Below are 19,041 nucleotides of genomic sequence, written 5' to 3'. Positions count from 1 at the left end.
ATATGTATGCTGAATAAAATTTTATGCCCAAAGAAAAAAAAGGAGAGAATGAAAAAATGGAAATAAAGTGTTTGTAAATGGGGACAAGTGGAGGGGGTGAAGGGAGGGCAGGGACAAGGGGGAATAAACAAGAACGAAGACCTGTCAGGTAAAGGTACAAGATCCCAATAATGAATGTAATTGTACTGTATACATAAAATTTACCAATAAACTCAATGACCAAAAAAAATTAAAACTAAAATTTTATGCCCAAACAATTACTAATGTGTTAAGCACAAAATAAACATCTTTATTGATGAAATAAACCAAAGAAAAATATATCTTTTAAAAACTTCCTATAGCTCTGGCAATTGACACTGCACTTTGATATGTATGTAAGATACTAACATTTACCAAATATCCAATCCAAGAAAGTCTTGATTCTTGTTAAATTAATACATATAATTATTTATGAACTGATCTTTCAAGTAGACTTTAAATAGTTTACATTTCCATGCATTTGATATTATATTATCCACTAATTCTTTCATGTGCTTCTTTTATTCTAAAAATGCTACTTGTAAATAATGAACAACTACCACAGAAAATAAATTTACTTTCTCTTTGAGGCTCAGAAAAACTATTTATGAACTGGTGATCAAATGAGAAATATAACTTTATCATTTTACTCATTCGTTCCTAAGTCTGCCCAAAATGTCTATAATTTATGGTTCCTGCAGGAGACCTTGTATGTGTATTTGTATATGCATTTGATAAGATATACACAACAGCCCAGAAAGGGAAATGAAAGCATTCAAGTTGCCTTTAACCCATACACTTAGACTTCTATGTGAGCTTCAGAATGCGTAACCATACCATTCATTTAGGGATATTGTTTTATGTACATGAAATAATTTTTATGTTTTCCAAAACCACAGAAAGATTTGCTATATAAATTTTGAGATAGAAGCTGAACAAATTTACTCTTCTTTCTTTCTTTCTTTCTTTCTTTCTTTCTTTCTTTCTTTCTTTCTTTCTTTCTTTTTATTTCTCTCTCTCTCTCTCTCTCTCTCTCTCCCTCTCTTTCTTTCTTTCTTTCTTTCTTCTGCTCCAACCCCCTCTCTCCCTTCCTCAACTTCCCAAAGAAAGAGAGAGAATCTGGGGCTACTGAAGACAATATGAGGAGAGAGGCATTATCCCATATATACCTGCATTGTGCCTGGATTTTTCACCTACTTATAATGTGAACTAAGGAAAATAATTTATAATAATTATTTTTAAGGAATAAATGGAAAAACAAAGAAGTCAAAAGAACTTAACTAGGCACTATCGGTGTCAACAATACTAAATTCAACTGTGACCTAAAAAAGTAGGTAACAATAATACAGAGAGAATATAACTAAAATAATCAGTTGGCAATGTTAAATATTTAACTCTAGAAAGATTTTTGCTCCTCCATACATTTTTAAAATCATGGGGCAGTTGTACAAAAAGAATTAGGGAAGTACTCTAGAAAAGCTTTAAGTTTGTGAATCAGAGACAAAGGCAATTACTTCACATGAGATGAAATTCCAACTCCTGACTATTCTAGTTCAGGAGTCACACAGCACATCTTTGTGGGGCTAACAATCATTGTTTTGGCCTTGCGTAGGTGCTTGATTCTGTAATTCACAGTTTACTATCTCAGTCCACTGTGGTTAGAAGCTTCAGGAATACAGTATGTTGTATATTGTAACTTGCACAGTGATTAGTTTTTGATGAGGTGCTCGATAAATATTTATGAAAAGAATAATACCAAATTATAGAGAATGAATAGCTGCATATTACGGTTTGTTACAGCAGTGTGTCTTATGGAGGCAAAGGATGAAAATTACATGACTAAAAAAACTTTATAGAACATACACATGTCTTAGAGGCTATTTTAAAAGCTTAATTGTGTTGTTCTTCTATCCAATCTTGGCCCAGCAGAGAGCAGAGTCACATCTGTTGACCACTGTCTGGGCCCAGATTGACTGAATTCACATTGCAGTTCTTCTGCTATCTGACTAGGTGGTCTTGGGCCTGTCGTTTATTAGACTGTTGCTCCTCAGAGGTAAGAACAATGATTTTTAGGGTCAGAGGGTTGTTCTATGATTGAAGAAACTATTCTGTCTAAAACAGACTCTTTAGTACAAAGAAAACATTCAATAAATATTAGCTATTATTAACTGAATTACTACCAGTTCTACATCCCTCATACCTTTGATGATTCAAACCGTAGACCCTGAGGTACTTCATCCATCTCTGTGGTCTTGCGGGTGGGGAAGGAAAAGCAGATCCACAGCATGGACATCAGGAACGATGACTTGGCCTTCGTAGAGGTGCTGGTGGGCAGTTCTGTCAGAGGGGCCAATGAGCAAGACTATGAGGCTCTTCTGGTCCCCTCACCTTTCATGTCCCCTTCTGAGAGCCGCACTGGCTCAAACGTCAACCATGTTCGCATTTTTGAGGCTGACAAATTGGTCCAGACAGCACCAGAGAAGCCCTGGGACCGCATCAGAATGGTGTGCAGCCAGCCCTACAGCAAGGACTCCCCCTATGGCCTGAGTTTTATACGACTTCATAGGCCTCCAGAAAAAGAGGAGACAGAGGTCTCATCCCAGAAGGTGACAGTGACTAAGGTTGGCTAGTTCCAGGTGAAGGAGGAGGAGGAGAGAGCCAGCTCCCTGGGACCAGGGGCCCTTTTCTTCGTCAGGATAAATAAGACATCCCCAGCCACAGCCAGTGACCCAGCAGGGCCCAGCTATGCAGCAGCTATCCTACAGGCCTCCAGTGCCGCCGCCTCCACCTCTCTACTCTCCAAAACCGTGGGGAACACCACTAAGCCTCAGGAGCCTACCACAGGGAAGAGGGAGTTGGATTTGAATGTAAAAGAAAGGAAGACCCCAGCACCCTGTCAGTCAGCCCAGCTTTTACCACCTCCCCTCAAGAGATCAAAATTGTTAATTCCCACCCGCACCCCAGAGCCCCCATCCCCGTCCCAGCTAGAGCACACAGGGTTGTGTCAGGGACGCCCCAGGGAGAGGGCACCGAGCTCAGGGGAGCTCGAGTTGGCCCGCAGGAGCTGGGGAAGATCCTTCAAGATGTGGTGGTGGTACTGAGAGGCTTCCGCAACCTCTTCAGCCTGGACTTTTTGGGATAAGGCCCTGGAGCTGGCCTCCAAGTGTCTACCAGACCGAACCCCGGAAAGCACCCACCTCATTTGCTATTTCGTGAACACCCCCAAGTATAGTCAGGTCCTGAGCCTCAGAGGCTGCATCGTGTGCAAAGAGTGGGTGCTGGACTATAACCTCATGACAGGGAGAGCTCCAGCAGCGAGGATGAGGCAGGCTCTCCCAGCTGCAGCAGCGAGGATGAAGCCCCCAGGCTTCCGAGAAAGCCACCCAGACCAAAGCCAAGCCTCCCCTGGCAGCCCCAGAAGCCCCCAAGCCCAAAAGAGACCAAAGTAGACTCAGTAGGACCCCAAGAAAATTCTGACACAGAGCAGGAGCTGTCAGCAGGACCAGATAATGGGGCGGAAGAATCTGGACACTGAGAACAAGCTGAAGAAGGTGGCAGAGCAGAGGGAGCACAGGCTGCCCCCCATCCAGGAGGAGAACGGAAGGACCTGTATGTCAGCTCCACAGATGAGAACACCAACAACGAGGGTCACTCAGAGCCTCCCAACCAGCCACTTCCCGAGCTCCCTGACTTCTTTCAGGGCGAACGCTTCTTCCCCTATGGGGCGTTCCCTGGGGAAGAGCGGTGGAAGCTCATTCAGTGTGTTCCATATGCCTTCAAAGGAGAGATCGAGGGCTACGTGGGCGACCATATCTAGTTTGTGATCACGGTACAGGAATGAGACCCTATCTTTGAGGAGACCCTGATGGACAGCCCTTCCCTGGTGTTCTTCCGTCCGCGATAGATCTATAGTTGCAGCGAGAAGCAGAGGTTACTTACCCACCAGCTCTACGGAGTGGTGCCATGGCTTGAACTGTGCACCTGTGTACACGAATGCACGCACGAGACCACACACACACACACACACACACACACACACACACGTTTAATAAAGGTGATTTGTTTTGGAAAAGAAACCTGTGGGTGACATCAGTGAAGTTATGCATGACTAGGGGTAGCATTTTTAAACTAACGAGTGAGTAGTCAAAACATCTCTCTGATAGATAATTATGTATATTTCTAATTATTCATTCAAAGGTTCATGGGGGGGGCTAAATCCCCAGCCCCATTCACAGGTCTTTTACTGAGAAAATATAAAATTGTATTCAAAGACGTTGCATTTCATGTGTCTAGATCTTACATTCAATGTGAATCACAAGAAACTACCATTTGAAAAACTTGATCTGCATCAAATTCACCTATTTCTCAATAGTGTCTTTTAGATCTGTGCTTCATATTGGCCTTCACATCCATTACTTAAGAGTTGGTAGTTACTTCAATTAGAGGCTAAGTCAGTGATAATATGTTTCATCGTCTGGAATCTGGCCTCGTTAGCCAGAGACCCATACATTTTTCTTAGAGAGATAGGAAATTAGAAATAGAGTGGCACTGCCATTTAATTCCTCTAACTGATATTTTAAACTGCTGCAACTATTTGTCTTAATTTTAAAATACTTTTATCTTGAGGTAGAACATTTTATTTGGAAAACTCTAAGTTAAAAGAAGCAAGACAGTTGAAATTTACTTCAAGAGAAGGAATTATAATAAGAATGTTTTAAATAGTATCTTACATAAAAACAAATTTGAGTTTCAGAAATTACTAAACATATAAATTAAAAAATTAGAAATCTGACTTTATATTTTTTGTACTTTTATTTCATCTTCTTTCCGGGCTGACAGGTTTTCTTTGATAGATAGTCCATTTAGTCTAAAGATCTTAAAATTTAATATAAGGCAATATATTCAGTCTTTTAAATCTCTTTTCTTCGGCTAATGTGCAAAATATCTTTTATCTTATCAAGACATAGGCCGGGGATTTAGCTCAGTGGTTTGGTGGCCTGCCTGCAAGTGCAAGGACCCGAGTTCAATCCCCAGTATCTGAATAAATTAAAAAAAAAAGACATAAAACACTAGAAATATATCGAATACTGACCGATTATAATTAACATTTTAAAACTTATTATGTCTAAGACTAATTGTCAACATGTTTGTCTTGGAAACTTCCCAGTGTCTGCATAGATCATGGAAGCATGAACTTGGGGTTTAGATATGGTCCCTAGCTCCTTCCTCTCTGGCACTCTTTCCAAACCACTTTGCTCTGGCAAGCATAAGTGAGCAGCTTTTTCCTACAAGCCCTTACAACATAATAATTCTGCCTTGGAGCCATCTTACCAGGGACAGAATCCTCTGAAAGCATGAGCCAAATAATCATCTTCTCCATTAAATTACAGGTGTCACATATATTGTGTGGCAACAAAGAGCTGATCAGTGCAATTGTCAATGATCATTATATTTAAAGAACTTACTGTATTAGTATGTATAGATTCATGTATAGATGTGTGTATACATTCATACATATGCTTATATATGTATGGAAAAATATAGAAAGAGAGGGAGAGAGAGAGAGAATTTAGGAAATTCTTCTGAGTACAGTATCTCCAAAATTCAAATTAATAGTCACACACATTAAAAACATTAAATAAATGGTTTTACTATATAGATAATACAATTAAAACATCAGCTATAATATTAGTGAAAGTCAATCTATTCATCTTTTCTTTTTCATAGTTTAGAACAAAGCATAACATATATTATAGGAGTTTCTCAAATAAAAAATAACTCAGGGGGCTGGGGATTTAGTGGTTCCTCCACCTACTTTGCAAGCAGAAGGTCCTGAGTTGGATCCTCGGTACCAAAAAAAAAAAAAAAAAAAAGCTAACAGTTTAATATTTTTAGAAAAATGACAAAAACAATAAAGCAGAAATCTAAATCATATCTAATCGAAGGAAATAAAAATTTAGTTTAATAATGCAATGATGATTGAATTCTAATAATAAATGTACTAGTTTTGAAGAGTATGGATATATTCTAAATTTTAAAGATTGTTATATAGGAATTAGAATCAAGAGCGATTTGATTATGTCCAAATTGATGCTTAAACTTAATTTGTACTTTCTTGTGATTTTTTGATTATAATATATTTTCCAAGCCATAACTTATTGTTCAGGGTTTCAAGGGCAATATAAGGTGGCCACGTAGAGTAGTTATTTGCAGTTATAGAGTAGTACTTAGCTACATGCAGTAAAAGTTGTTCATTGTTATGTCCAAGCTTGAATAAAAATGCTGTTTAATAAGTAGCAGAAAAAATGATGTATAAAAAGATGGATAATTCTTATCAAGTTAACTTTAGGCGCCATAGCAATTATAGAATTAGTCATTAGGATTGCAAATCATTATAATTATTAAAAGTGCCACACTCATAAGTAGGAATATTGCTTTAAAATGTACAAATGGAAAACTCAAAAGAAAAGTAAGAAGTTTTTAATCTCAATGGTTTATTAAAAATTTGATTATAATATTACATATTTTATACATATAGCACATTATCAGCCTGAACTATAGAAATTTGTGTTGCTAACCTTCTTAGCAGAAAGCTCTATTGGAATTGAAAGCTCTATTAGATCACAATGCTCTAGGGAATAAGCAACAATGACTTATAAAAAGAGTATTTTACTGAGTAGAGTGATGTGCGGGAGTGGTGGGCAACCCCTCTCTCACGCTCCAGTGTCCTCATTGCCTGGAATACTGGTGTTCCTCATATCACCATGAGCTCATGAGTGCATCCTTAAATAAACACTGAGGAACAGTGGGGAACTTTCCAGGAATAGAAGATTTCCCTGAGAACCTGGCACCAGCTACTAAGAAGGCAGTTTCAGAGTATTGTTTCAGATCCACCTTGGAAGTAAGTATAAGTTAATCCACTTCATGGCCAATTTGGTCCTTGAAAATGATCTAGGCGTGTGTTTCTTCATAGAGCTTCACCTAAGAAAATTCCCTGCTAGAAACACATAAAATTAGAAATACACAGAGACCATGGGAAGTTAAAAGTCCCTGCAACTATGAATTTGAAAACTTATAAATTATACACCATATAGAGAAAAGTTATTGCTAACAAGCCACCATATCAAGAGGAAGCCAGAAACAGATTACAGGAGCATTGGTCAAATGATTGTTTTTCTATTTCCTTCAATACCTCCTCCACACCTAACCAAATATAGCCAGAGGCAGCACCAATGAAAGAGAAGATGAGGTAAAATAAGGTATAAAGCCTCCAAATAATGGAGCAGAGCAGGTTATTTCAGAAAAAGAACACATTTTTGGAATTTGTCATGGGAGCATTTTTGTAACTGATTTGATCATACAATATATATTTTTAGAATTGTCATATAACTTTCATTTGTGCTGATTACAGAAGTATTGAGAGGCAGAAAAATAGTTTTTCAGCATCTTTTGCTTTATCATTATCTCTACATCTACCTAAGTTAAGTTTGGAATCTGATTTAAGAGGAAACCCTTTCTATAATACAATAGTACTGTCGAAAGTATAACCAGTAAGGCTGTTACATTAAAAAAATAAACACATAAAGTTATATAATGGAAAATTCAGATACAAGAAAACAGCTATAAAGAAACTGTGAATGATGTTGGAAATATTTCCAACAATGAAGAAGTGACTAACTAAATAGAATTTCTATCAGTTTTACTGATCAAGTGACAACAATTAGCCTCTCAAAGAGAAGACTTCCATCACATGTATGATAGCATAATAATGTTGTCCACCAGGAACAGGAGTCCCAGGAAAATACTCAGTAGGGTTTGCAGGTGTCTTGGGGGACAAGAAAGACACATGTCACTCTGCATTTGAAGGAATAATGCTTTACTCACAAAGAGAACAGAGATGAGCTTGTACCTGAAGCTTTTGTCCCGGAAGGCCACTGTGAATAGTCCTTCAGCTGATACATGGAGCTGATATGCACTCACTCTTCTTGTGTTTTGAAAGAAGAACCATAAATCACCTCTCATTCCTTCTCCACAGAAACAGATATAGCAATGGTTGGTCAGGTCCGACAAAATAGGCATCATTAGGTGGAACAAAATTGTCATAAGTTCTGAACAAATAAAAATATTCCTGAGGAAACAGATGTGCCCACCACAGGGGGCTATGGTACTGAGGGTGCTTAAGCACTTTGTTAAAAAAAAATATCCTGTGTACATTGCAACTTTGTAGCTGTACAGGAATGGGAAAAATGCACACACTTGAATGACCTGCTCAACCCATATTCATTTGGAAAAAATAAAAGGACTCATGCATTGCATTAAAAACAAATATTAACAGATGAGTGGATAGGCAAAAATTACAAAGTCTAATATTTTTATAAAAATATGGGATATGCAAAATAGGATGTTGAAATTTTCACATATAAATAATGAATAATTACTATGCTCTTATATTATGATTATATGTTCTATGCAAACAAAAACTAAAAAGATAAGCCAAATATGTGCACAAAGAAAAATACACTGTAAAAATAATACAGAAATAGCACTAGCATACATCATGTAAAATATGGAAGATATAAAAGAATATGTTAACAAACTAAAGAATAAAAACAGTCTAAAAAGCAAGAAATCTAAATGATTTTTCAAAGACTTTCACTCCGTTTAAAAAAACAGAGATATTTGTCATTCATATTCATCAAGTTGGAGAAAATATTTAAGGACAATTTTGTATATGTTATTGGATTGTTGAATAATCAGAAATTTATTGTATTTGCTATATATTTTTCCTTATGCAGATAAAGAAAAACTACAAAACTAAGCATACTACAAGTATTATTTTAGTGACTGTTTGAGGCATTGTTATATTCATGTGGTGAAAAAGTATATAAATAAATTATATGTTAATCTTTTTTGATTCCTTTAATCCCATTTCTAGCCTCCCCACAATAAATCATTACAAAGGTCAAACATCAGGGCCAAGTCAGCTTATCTCAGGAATTCAAGGATAGTACAACACACATAAATCTACACCACATAAATAGAATCAATGATAGAAGTCATATGATCACCTCAATAGACGCAGAAAAAGTCTTTGACAAAATCTTTGGTGATAAAAGTCCTGACAAAAATATTTATAGAAGGACTTTCCATCAAACTGATAAAAGCCATGCATGACAAACACACAGCCAACATCTTAATTAACTTAGAAAACTTAGCATTCTTTCCAAACTCAGAAAACAGACAAGTGTCACTTTTGTTACCTTAGTTCTTGTTACCTTAGTCCTTGCACCTACAGTCAAAAGTAAATATTTTTATTCCTTGCTGTGGAAGAATGAAAAGAGTTTTGGGGTATCACTTGGGAAGTTACTATACTTAATGTTAAAATTTTCTACCTTTACCTAAGAATCTAAAAAATAAATGCAAGTTAAAAGTTGTAATTATTGATACTTTTTTAATGTGTTTGGTGTAATACAAAATGTGAAGTTTATATTCATAATAAGTGAATGTTGCTTAAATAATGGCCTAGGCACCATGTAAAAAAACTAACACTTTAAGTACATAGTTTTATTTATTGAAACAACATTGATTTTTTTTATTAAACAATAGACCTAAACCTCATTGTGAAATGGTTAGATTCCAAAACTGTGAGGAATTAACTATAAAATTTCGGTAATGAAAATACACATTTTCTGTACATTCAATTGAATACATCAGTTCTTAAAACTACTAAATTAACTCTGTGAATCCCATATGTTAAGAAATTTGACAAAGTCTAAATTTTCATTGCATTATATTAATCTCCTCTAAATTGTATGTCTCTAGAGAAATGATATTATATAGCTTTCAAATATGTCAAGGCATTTCCATAATTTGTTGTACTTGTGACATGCTTTTCTGTGATAAGAACTTGGATTGTATCCCCTCCACCCCCAAGAATGATTCATTACAAGTTATCAGACCCCATTTGTGAGTTATTGATCTCAACTATTTGGCTCCAAAATATACTTAAAATCAAGAATTTGAAAGGCACTTCATGACAGGCTGTGGAGGCGCCAAACTCTTTCAGCAGGCTTCTGCCAGCAGCTCCGGCTGTGAACTTCTGAAATGTTCTCAGAAGCCTCCCTTCCCAGCCAAAGCACTAGCCCCCAGGTCAGGGGCCTTAAGTATCACCACACCTCTTTGCTGTGTTAGGAAAATCCATTCACTTCCAGGCGCTCTCCAATAAAAGTGGCTAAACTTCCAATAGACTACTTCCCGGAGAGGGCTGCTTCCAACCTAAATGAAGAATTGGACTTTAATGATTTTAGAACTCATTCACCATGTATTTAATGTACCTGACCCACAGTGTGTACTTCTCACAAGAGTTTTTGTCACTATTCTCGTCCTCTTTAAACATTGAAAAATTTAAAAATATACCTCTGTGCAACAAGAAACTGTGATTTGTGAAATCATACTTTGATCACTTCCTAATTTTAACCCCATAAAACATATAGTTTACACATGCGAAAGTATTTTTGATAGAAATAGCATTTTAACTAGAAGTATCTCCAAAACCAAATAATTTAAAATGAGCTCATAATAAAAATTATAATAAAAACATGGAATTAAATAGACCAAAGTATGTACACTAGCCCTGGTAATTCTAATATTTATTATATTTTTTTCTTTTAAAAATAGTCGTGACACTTGACACTTCATTTTACAAAATAAAAAAAAAAAAAAAAAAAAAAAAAAAAAAAAAAAATTCATTACTTAATATTACTTTTCTAAATGGTGTAGTAATTTTAGTGGTGCCACAATGAAAAGAAATTAAATTCTATTTAGAATTACACTATAAAATATGTATTTATCTATAGTTATTCTTTATTATTTAAGTGGCATATAGAGACAGAAAAAATAATCTGTTTTTATTTTACATATTATTTTGTAAACTTAAACCATATACTTACTTTTTTTTTACTTCAATCTAAATAATTGCGATTTTGAACTTCTCTAAAATTTACTAACTATAGATTTTATATGATGTAGCAAGTATCACTGACATTTAAAATATAAATTTCACATTTAAAATTTACATTTACCCTAATTCCATATCTACAAGGAAGAAAATAATCAGATACCTTAGTTTAACATTTATATCTTTATTATAAAGAGCCACTGACCTTCAGTTAGTGGTATTAAATTTTTAAAAATAATTTTATTCAACTGAATGGTTCTGTAAAAAATATGTTTTAATAAAATGATATTATCTAAATTAAAAGTGCATTTATGTGTGAAAACATAAGGTCAAATCCATTTGTGCTTTATATATTATTCAGAAACATGAACAAAAATCACGCTATTAAATCATAAGTTTTTAAATTGCTATTTTACTTTATATCTGTGAAGCTCCAGCTCCTCTTTACAAATTAATGAAGAACATACAGCACAAGCATTTTTAATTCAATTAAATAAATACAGCTGATTTTTTTAAAGTATCAGCACTACTCTCTTTTTTAAGTGAACTTTTAAAAATTGCTTTAGGAGTATGAAGAAGAAGCTATAAAATTGTAAACAAAGACGATAAGTAGTGTTTAAGTGACTTAGACACCCTTCCTAATCACATATTCCTCATGAAATTCTCATTCACAAAACATCATCGAATTCAGAAGTATATTTTGTGTTTTGATTAATTATGAAACACAAGTGTAAGCAAATTTTATTTGCATTGTATTACATTGTACTGCATTAGAATGTAAGACATGTAAAAAATAAAATCTAAGGGTGCTGAGCAGTCAGATGCTTTTTTCACTAAATCTTAGTTTGACATGAAATGCAGAAGATAGGTGCCCATGCCTAATATAGAGAGGCAGTAGAGGGGGCTAGAAAGAGAATATGCTTAGGAAGAAATTCATTCCATTTGTTTATTCACTATCTAATCATTCATGCATTTATCCAGCCATCCAATCTCGTTACCTAATTATTGTATACTTAGTGCATAAACCTGAGGAACACTTGATCTAATGCCTCGTAATTTAAATATTTTTTAACTAGTTAAATTTATTGGTACATTTTAGGTATACATAATGATCACATTAATCATAGGGAATTTGTATATGTAAATGATATATTTTGATTTATATTTTTCCCATTCTCCTACCATCCCTTCAACCCCTCTCCCCTTCCTTATTTATAAAAGTTTTGTTTCTATTTTTTCATCTTTTTTCATTTTTTTCCTTTCCCTTTCTTCCTTTCCCCACCCCCCTCCATCGTCCTCCTCCTACCAATTTGAACATTTTTTCCTATTTCACAATAACTGCTATACATTTTGGTTTTTAATAGAACAGTCAAGCAGATGCAATTAAAATAAAGTTATGATAAACTTTATAAGGAAATTTAAATCTGAACAAAATCAAAGACAAGGAAACATAATTAGCAAGAAAATCTTCCATGGTTTCTATAGGAAATGAAGAATCTGGCCCCTAAAACATCAATAAACCAAGGAAGTAAAGGAAAAAGAAAAGTGAATGAAATGGTGAAAGCTCTGGGTTTAAGAAAAAAAAAAAAGTGCTGAGATTGTTAAAATACATAGTGGAATATGATATTTTGTTGGAGAACACACATAACTTTTATTCAGTATATTGTCATAATTTTTCTATGTCATTAGTAGTTACAGATTTTTATTGTGCCTAATTTATATGTTAAACATTATTACAGTTTTGTATGCATGGAAAATTATAGGTCAACTGTTATCAAAGTTTCAGGCATCCATATGGGGGGGCTTAGAATGTATCTTCTATGGATAAGGGAGGACTACTGTATAGTATTTTAACAGAAAAATTCTAGATAAATATATTCAATTATATGTTTCTTCTTAAAAATATTGTCTCTGATCAACTTATTCTGGGTGAGTGTAGAAGATTAACGCTTACCCCAGAATTATATTGATTTTTTTTAAGGTTACAAACATGTCTTTAGAATATGTTTTATGAAATGAGGCAGTAACAGGTACAGGAGATCATATATTTCACCCCTGTCAAAACTTTCTATTTCTACTGGCAGATGTAAAACACTTGGTAGATATTAATAAAACCCCTGCATTACAAAAGAATATCATCCAAAATTAGTACAGCTCAAGGAGGGCTATTGGTAGAGAAAATAGTGCTATAGATTGTTTTGTGATCTAAGCAGCAAAAGCCAAGAAATGATGCTTTCTGAATATTATATTTGTATAAAATATGCCATAAAACCACTCACTCCTAAAAAGCTGAGAAAAAAATGAAATAAGAACATAGCATAATCTTAAAACCTAAGTAGGAAAGTAGAATTTGAGCATTCTCTCTTTTTAAAAAAAATTGTGCCCTGCCCAGACACCAGCAGCTTGGGTGTACAGGCCCCAGCCAAAGGCCCACCTGGAAAACAGCTGTACAGCCCCACAGCCCCAGCCAGGGGTCAGCCCAGATACCATCAGTAAGTATGCTCAGGCCCTGGAAGCCCTCTAAAACACCAGTGGTTCAGCAGCACAGGCCCCAACCAGAGGCCTGCCCAGATCCTATCTGTAAGTACATGCAGATCCCAGATGAAGCCCACCCAGGCAACAATGATGGCAGTGGACAAACCCTAGCCAAAGGCCTGCCTGGACAACAGCTACACAGACAGGTGTACAGACACCTAAACCAGACCCTAAAGACTAAAATCCAGACTTCCCGATCACCAAAAGCAACTCCAAGGGACAACAAGATGGAAAAATCGGAAACTCACCTGCCTGGACTCCATGAACTGGCAATGAAAGAGGATCTGGAAAAAATAAAATGGGAAAAAATTTCTCAGATGACAAGAGAGATAGAGTAAATAGTGAAAGATATGATTAATAACTAATGCAGACATCGATAAAAGTATGTAACAATGCAAATATTGATTTTCTTGATTTAGATATGTAAAATGTATTTATACAACAGAACATCATATTGGATTCCATAAATATGTGTACTTTTATTGTCAGTTAAGAAACAAATTTTTTAAATCTTTAAAATAAAAAAAACTCAAATGTGTCATTATTCAACTTCCCTATTTCATTATCATAACATTTGGCCAAAATTATAACTATATCTTTTTCAATGGCTAGAATCTGCATGCTTGTTGAAAATATTTCCTTTCTTCTTGTTAGAGACCGTGCCTACTACCAAACTTGATTACATTAAAATCCAATTTCAACACTTTTTTCAAGTGGGTGGTATGAACTGAAGATGTGTCTTTAGAAATTCTTCCTAGTAGCTTTTTAAAATTTTTCTTTTTACTTCTCCTTTGCAGCTAAGGCAGAGATAAACACCATCATCATGTCAACTTGGTATATTTGCTTTTTTTTTTCCAAATTCACCAATTAAAGAAGCTGGATTTTTGTGAGAAATCTAGGCCTTTACTACAGTCAGCAGAATTTTCAGATTTTATTATCTTCCTGATCATCAAAACTTCTTGACACAAAACTAAAAGCCAGTCTAATAGTTTACTGACTTTCCTAAACTTCCCCGAACTCAAGGTGTATATTCTATAAGGAATATCATAAATTGCTTGAGTTATTAACCAAGCATTTAACTTTCTTTGTCTATTTAACACTTTCATGTCCAAAATTCTTAGATGCATTAAACTGGAAAATGCTTCTGATAATATGACTTAAAAGTGCACCTAAAACAGTCTTTTACAGTTGTTTGAACATTTGGAGAGAAAAATACACAACAGGAAAAAAGGTAAAGTGCTAGTAATACCAGGCTTCTGGTAGGAATCCTTACTGGAACTAACTCTAGAGAGTCTTAAGGCAGTCTGGGATTGGCCACGTTTGGACAAAAGGCTGGAATTACAAAAAATAAACCCCTGATCACAGTGAACTCTTACCCATTGTATACAGCTTCTGTATCTTGTGGTCTTCTCAACAGATCAGTGATGAAACCCTGATAAAACCATGAAACCACAATGTTTGAAGGAAACGAGAGACAATTACAAAAAAAAAAAACTCACTAAGCATTCTACCTTCATTTGCTCTTAGTCACTTAAAAAAAAAAAAAAGCTTACTTTAGAGTCACAGAGCGGGGTCATACACTATCATTTCCCTCAAGATTAGCTGTAGATCAAACCTCTGACATGTGTGTTATGATAACAATTGTTTAGGTTACTTCCTAGGAACTTAAAGGCTATTTTTGCTAAAAACACTGACTCTTCACTTTAAACTACAGAAATCTGTTTGGTGTTTCAAATAAGATAAAAGGCATGATATTCGCATCTTCTTATAGTATTTTTTGCCATTTTTACTGTTAGAGTCAAATTCTACTTGGCTCTGCACATAGACATGTTTATTATTTAAAATGTTTTGTAGAAGACTAAAATACAGTGTCCACTTGAATGGGTATTCTCTCTCTCTCTCTCTCTCCCTCCCTCCCTCCCTCCCTCTTTCTCTCTATCTCCCTCTCTCTCTTCTTTCTTCTCTCTTATTTATTCTACATCTGCACATATCTTCTTCAACAGCGGCAGCAGCCCAAGTAGCTAGTATATTTCAGCCCTATCATACAGCCCAGAACCACAACGCTGGCATGTTTTTTTTTTTTTTGTGAATGATGGCACGAGTTCCATGAAAATCAAACACTATCTAGGACTAGTTGAACACGAATACTTAATCATCCAAGTCTATCTCAAGAAAAATATCTTTTGGAATCATGCCTATGGAATTACTGGATTTTAGCCCACCCCGACACATCAATAAAAAATGGGTGCTGTCTTCCTTCTGTGAGCATCTTGGGCCTTCTCTTAACCAATCCAATTTAGTTGAAGGTTTCCATCCCCAGTAAATCTTTGCATGTACAGCAGTGAGTATGCTTGAAAAAATGTGGCTTCTAGCCTTTTTTTCTCACTAGTATCATATATTGACAACTCTTTTAGAGAATATGCAAGCACAAGACAAGAACTAATGGTTTCAGGACTCCTGAACCGTGGCTCAAGGAGAGTGATTGTGCATTCACCCAGAAGTTTTGCACTTCTCTTAGTCCACTTGATTTTCATATTCAGCAGGCATTGCCTTTCCTTTTCCTTGCTTAACACCCCTTCCCTTCTTTGCTCCCTCCCCAGCCTCTTTTGGCTCTTCTCAATTTCAAACATCAAGAAATGATGTGCCCAATACACCCAGGTTCCCTTTTAGCATTGCTAGGGATTTCCCCAAGTTTTACATTTCTAAATAGTACTTGGGTATTGGCTAGAGCCACCCTGGGATTTGGTGGTTTTCTTATTATGCAGGAGACCACTAACTTCTCTTCTTTACTCTCTGGACTGTAATGTTCTGGTTAAGGCAGACGAATCCAGGATTAAATATCCTAATTTGGAGAAAGTACAAGTCCTCAACTGTGTCTAGATGGAAGAGGTTTCAAACCCTTAACTGGCTGCAGCACCCTGTTTATGTTTAAGTTTTCTGTAATCTTCCTTCCATGCTGTGCTCTGAATGCACTTATCTGTGTATTACCTGTGTTTCTACCGTACTTGTTCTTTCTGTACTGACCTCTGACTGAGCAAATACCCCTTCTGGTCAATTCTTTAATTGAAAAGGAGTCCCTGATTAGTTTCACTGTATCAAATTGGCAGTTGCTCGGCTTACAAAACTTTTCCTCTGAACAAATAGTTCTTGAACTGCAATTACAGGGTTAACATGAGCCATTTAGTTCATTTACTGTCTTTCTTTGACATTTATCCTTGTAGTAGGATAATTTTGTTATTCAAGGTTAGCTCTAAGTCTGTTAATTAAGCAAGTCCTACCTAAAAATGTAAACATCTTTGAGCTAACTCATAGACCAAAGGAGAAAACTGGATACAAACAATACTTTTTAAAACATCCAAGAAACAATGAAGCTTGTACAAACTTTACGACAAAAATAATTTAAAGATTAACCATATAAACTAGTAATCTTTGTTTCATTTTTTAAATGAACACAATTTAGATTTCATTCTTTCTTTTTATGAAAAATATTCTAGTTGACTCACTTTTAAAACCCTCTCTATCCGAGGCAGTCAAACCCTGTCTGTTCTAACTGGCAGACATTCTACCCTTCCACCCTACAATTGTATCCCAAAAGACAGGTTGGCTACTCCTATGGGGCGGTACTCTAACAGGCTACTGGAGGTTTTCCTTTGAGGGAAGGATCCAATGGATAGAGGCATCTTCTATTGGATGTGTCTCTTTCTCCATGACAAATTTGGGGCTATGCAAAGAAAAATTTGGAAGATTATCATAAAGCACTAAGATGTTCTAGAATTAACTCACAGCAGAGACTATTCCTTTGTTTTACCAGGAAAGATGTGATGATGATAATCTCGGCCCATTGTTACAAGATAGATGAAAAACAAAGGAATAACTGCTCAGGTGAGAGAAGTGGCTGGTGGATATCCTCGATGAACCCAGAGAGTAATGTGTACAGAGTGAGGAGTGAAGACGCCTTACAGCAGACTCTAAATGGGATTATAGTTGCGGGGTCTATAGGCAACAGATGTAGCATTTATTTGATGGTATGGAACGGTGTATATTTAAGTCAGTAAAATATGTAAAACTTCCTGAGAAAAATCCCCAGGAGAAGGATAAAAATCACATAGTCTTCTGAATTGTTCTAATAGAAATTTTTCGAAAATATACAAATGTAGGCCTTAACATTATAAACAGAAGAGGTCAAATAGCCATGGATTTTATTGCTCAATCTGCCAGAGATCAGGAGAAATTATTTTCCCTTGTGCTCTTTTCAACAGATCATTCATGAGACTTTGATAAAACCTCCAAAGGAGAATATTTACAAAAAAATGAGAGTATTATTTATTGTCAAGGAAAAACATAAATAAGTCTCTCTAGCTTACTTTGTTTTTTGCTATTTTTATTTTCTTCCCACCACCTTCCACAAAATCCTATTTATTTTTAAATTTCATTAATTGGTACATTTTAGGTATACAATATGCTGACATGCATTATTGGCATTTTTTTTTTGTACTGGGGATCTAACTTGGGACCTTTGGATTTCAGAAAGGCAGCAGAACCACTGAGCTAAATCCCCAGCCCACTGTTGGAAATTTATACCTTTACATAATATATCTTGGTTCTTTTTGTTTTTAATTGACTTTATTGGTACATTTTAGGTATACAGTACAGTTACATTCATCATTGGGATCTTGTACCTTTACAGGACAGGTCTTGGATCTCATTTTTTCCTCTTGTCCCTGCCCTCCCTTCACCCCCTCCTTCCCTCCCCATTTACAAACATTTTATTTCCATTTTTTCATTTTCTCATAATTTTTTTCTTTTCCCTTTCCCCCACCCTTCCCACTTTCCCTACACCTTTAGCCCTTCACTTCCTATTTCACAATGTTAATTATCTCATTAGGATCGTATGTGCTATTATAGCTTTTCACACCAGAGAAACTATTTGGTATTTACACTTGTGACTTATTTATTTCACTGAGGATTATATCCTCAAATTGGTTCTTTTTCTTTCCCCATTCCCCTGCCCTCCCTTCAACCCGTCCACCCTTCCCTATTTACAAAGACTTTTTTTCCATTTTTTCCCTTTTCTCATATTTATGCCTGTCCTACCTTTCCTTTCCTCCATTCCTCCTACTTCCCTTTCCCCTTTGGATCTTTTCTTCCTATTTCACCTTGCCTATTATACATTTTGATCCTTATTTTTTAATTAATTAATTTTATTAGTACATTTAAGGTATACAATATAATGACATTCATCTTTGGAAATTTTCACCTTTTATAATCCATCTTGGTCCATATTTATACTTTCAGTTTCTCACACCAGAAAAACTATTCAGTATTTACACGTGAGCCCTATTATTTCACTTAAGAGGATAGCCTCAATATGCATCCATTTAGCTATAGATATCTCTATGTCTCATTTTTTATTGCTGAATAGTACTCTAACAACTTTTTCTTCATTCAGTCTTCAGTTAATGGGCAATTTGTCTGTTTCCAAATTTCAGCTATTACAAAGTGTGCTATTATGAACATGGGTATATATATAT

General features: G+C 35.4%; 1 long non-coding RNA gene and 1 pseudogene across 2 annotated transcripts in view; both read left to right on the top strand.

The window, feature by feature from the left end:
- The first annotated feature begins 2,261 nt into the window (after positions 1-2,261).
- On the top strand, positions 2,262-5,474 carry LOC104857563 (annotated as a pseudogene).
- Positions 5,475-6,705: 1,231 nt separating this feature from the next.
- Positions 6,706-19,041, top strand: part of LOC104857553 — a 40,802-nt gene continuing 28,466 nt past the window's right edge. For both annotated transcript variants that reach the window (XR_778884.1, XR_778885.1), the window contains exons 1-2: positions 6,706-6,919; positions 17,322-17,392. This is a non-coding gene — a long non-coding RNA (uncharacterized LOC104857553). The remainder of the gene's footprint in view (positions 6,920-17,321; positions 17,393-19,041) is intronic.

The sequence above is a fragment of the Fukomys damarensis genome, unplaced genomic scaffold (assembly GCF_012274545.1).
Source record: "Fukomys damarensis isolate Sample0158 unplaced genomic scaffold, DMR_v1.0_HiC HiC_scaffold_15, whole genome shotgun sequence".
In the NCBI taxonomy this organism is placed as follows: domain Eukaryota; kingdom Metazoa; phylum Chordata; class Mammalia; order Rodentia; family Bathyergidae; genus Fukomys; species Fukomys damarensis.
Note: the sequence above shows the minus strand (reverse complement) of the source record. Positions and strands in the feature narration are given on the sequence as shown.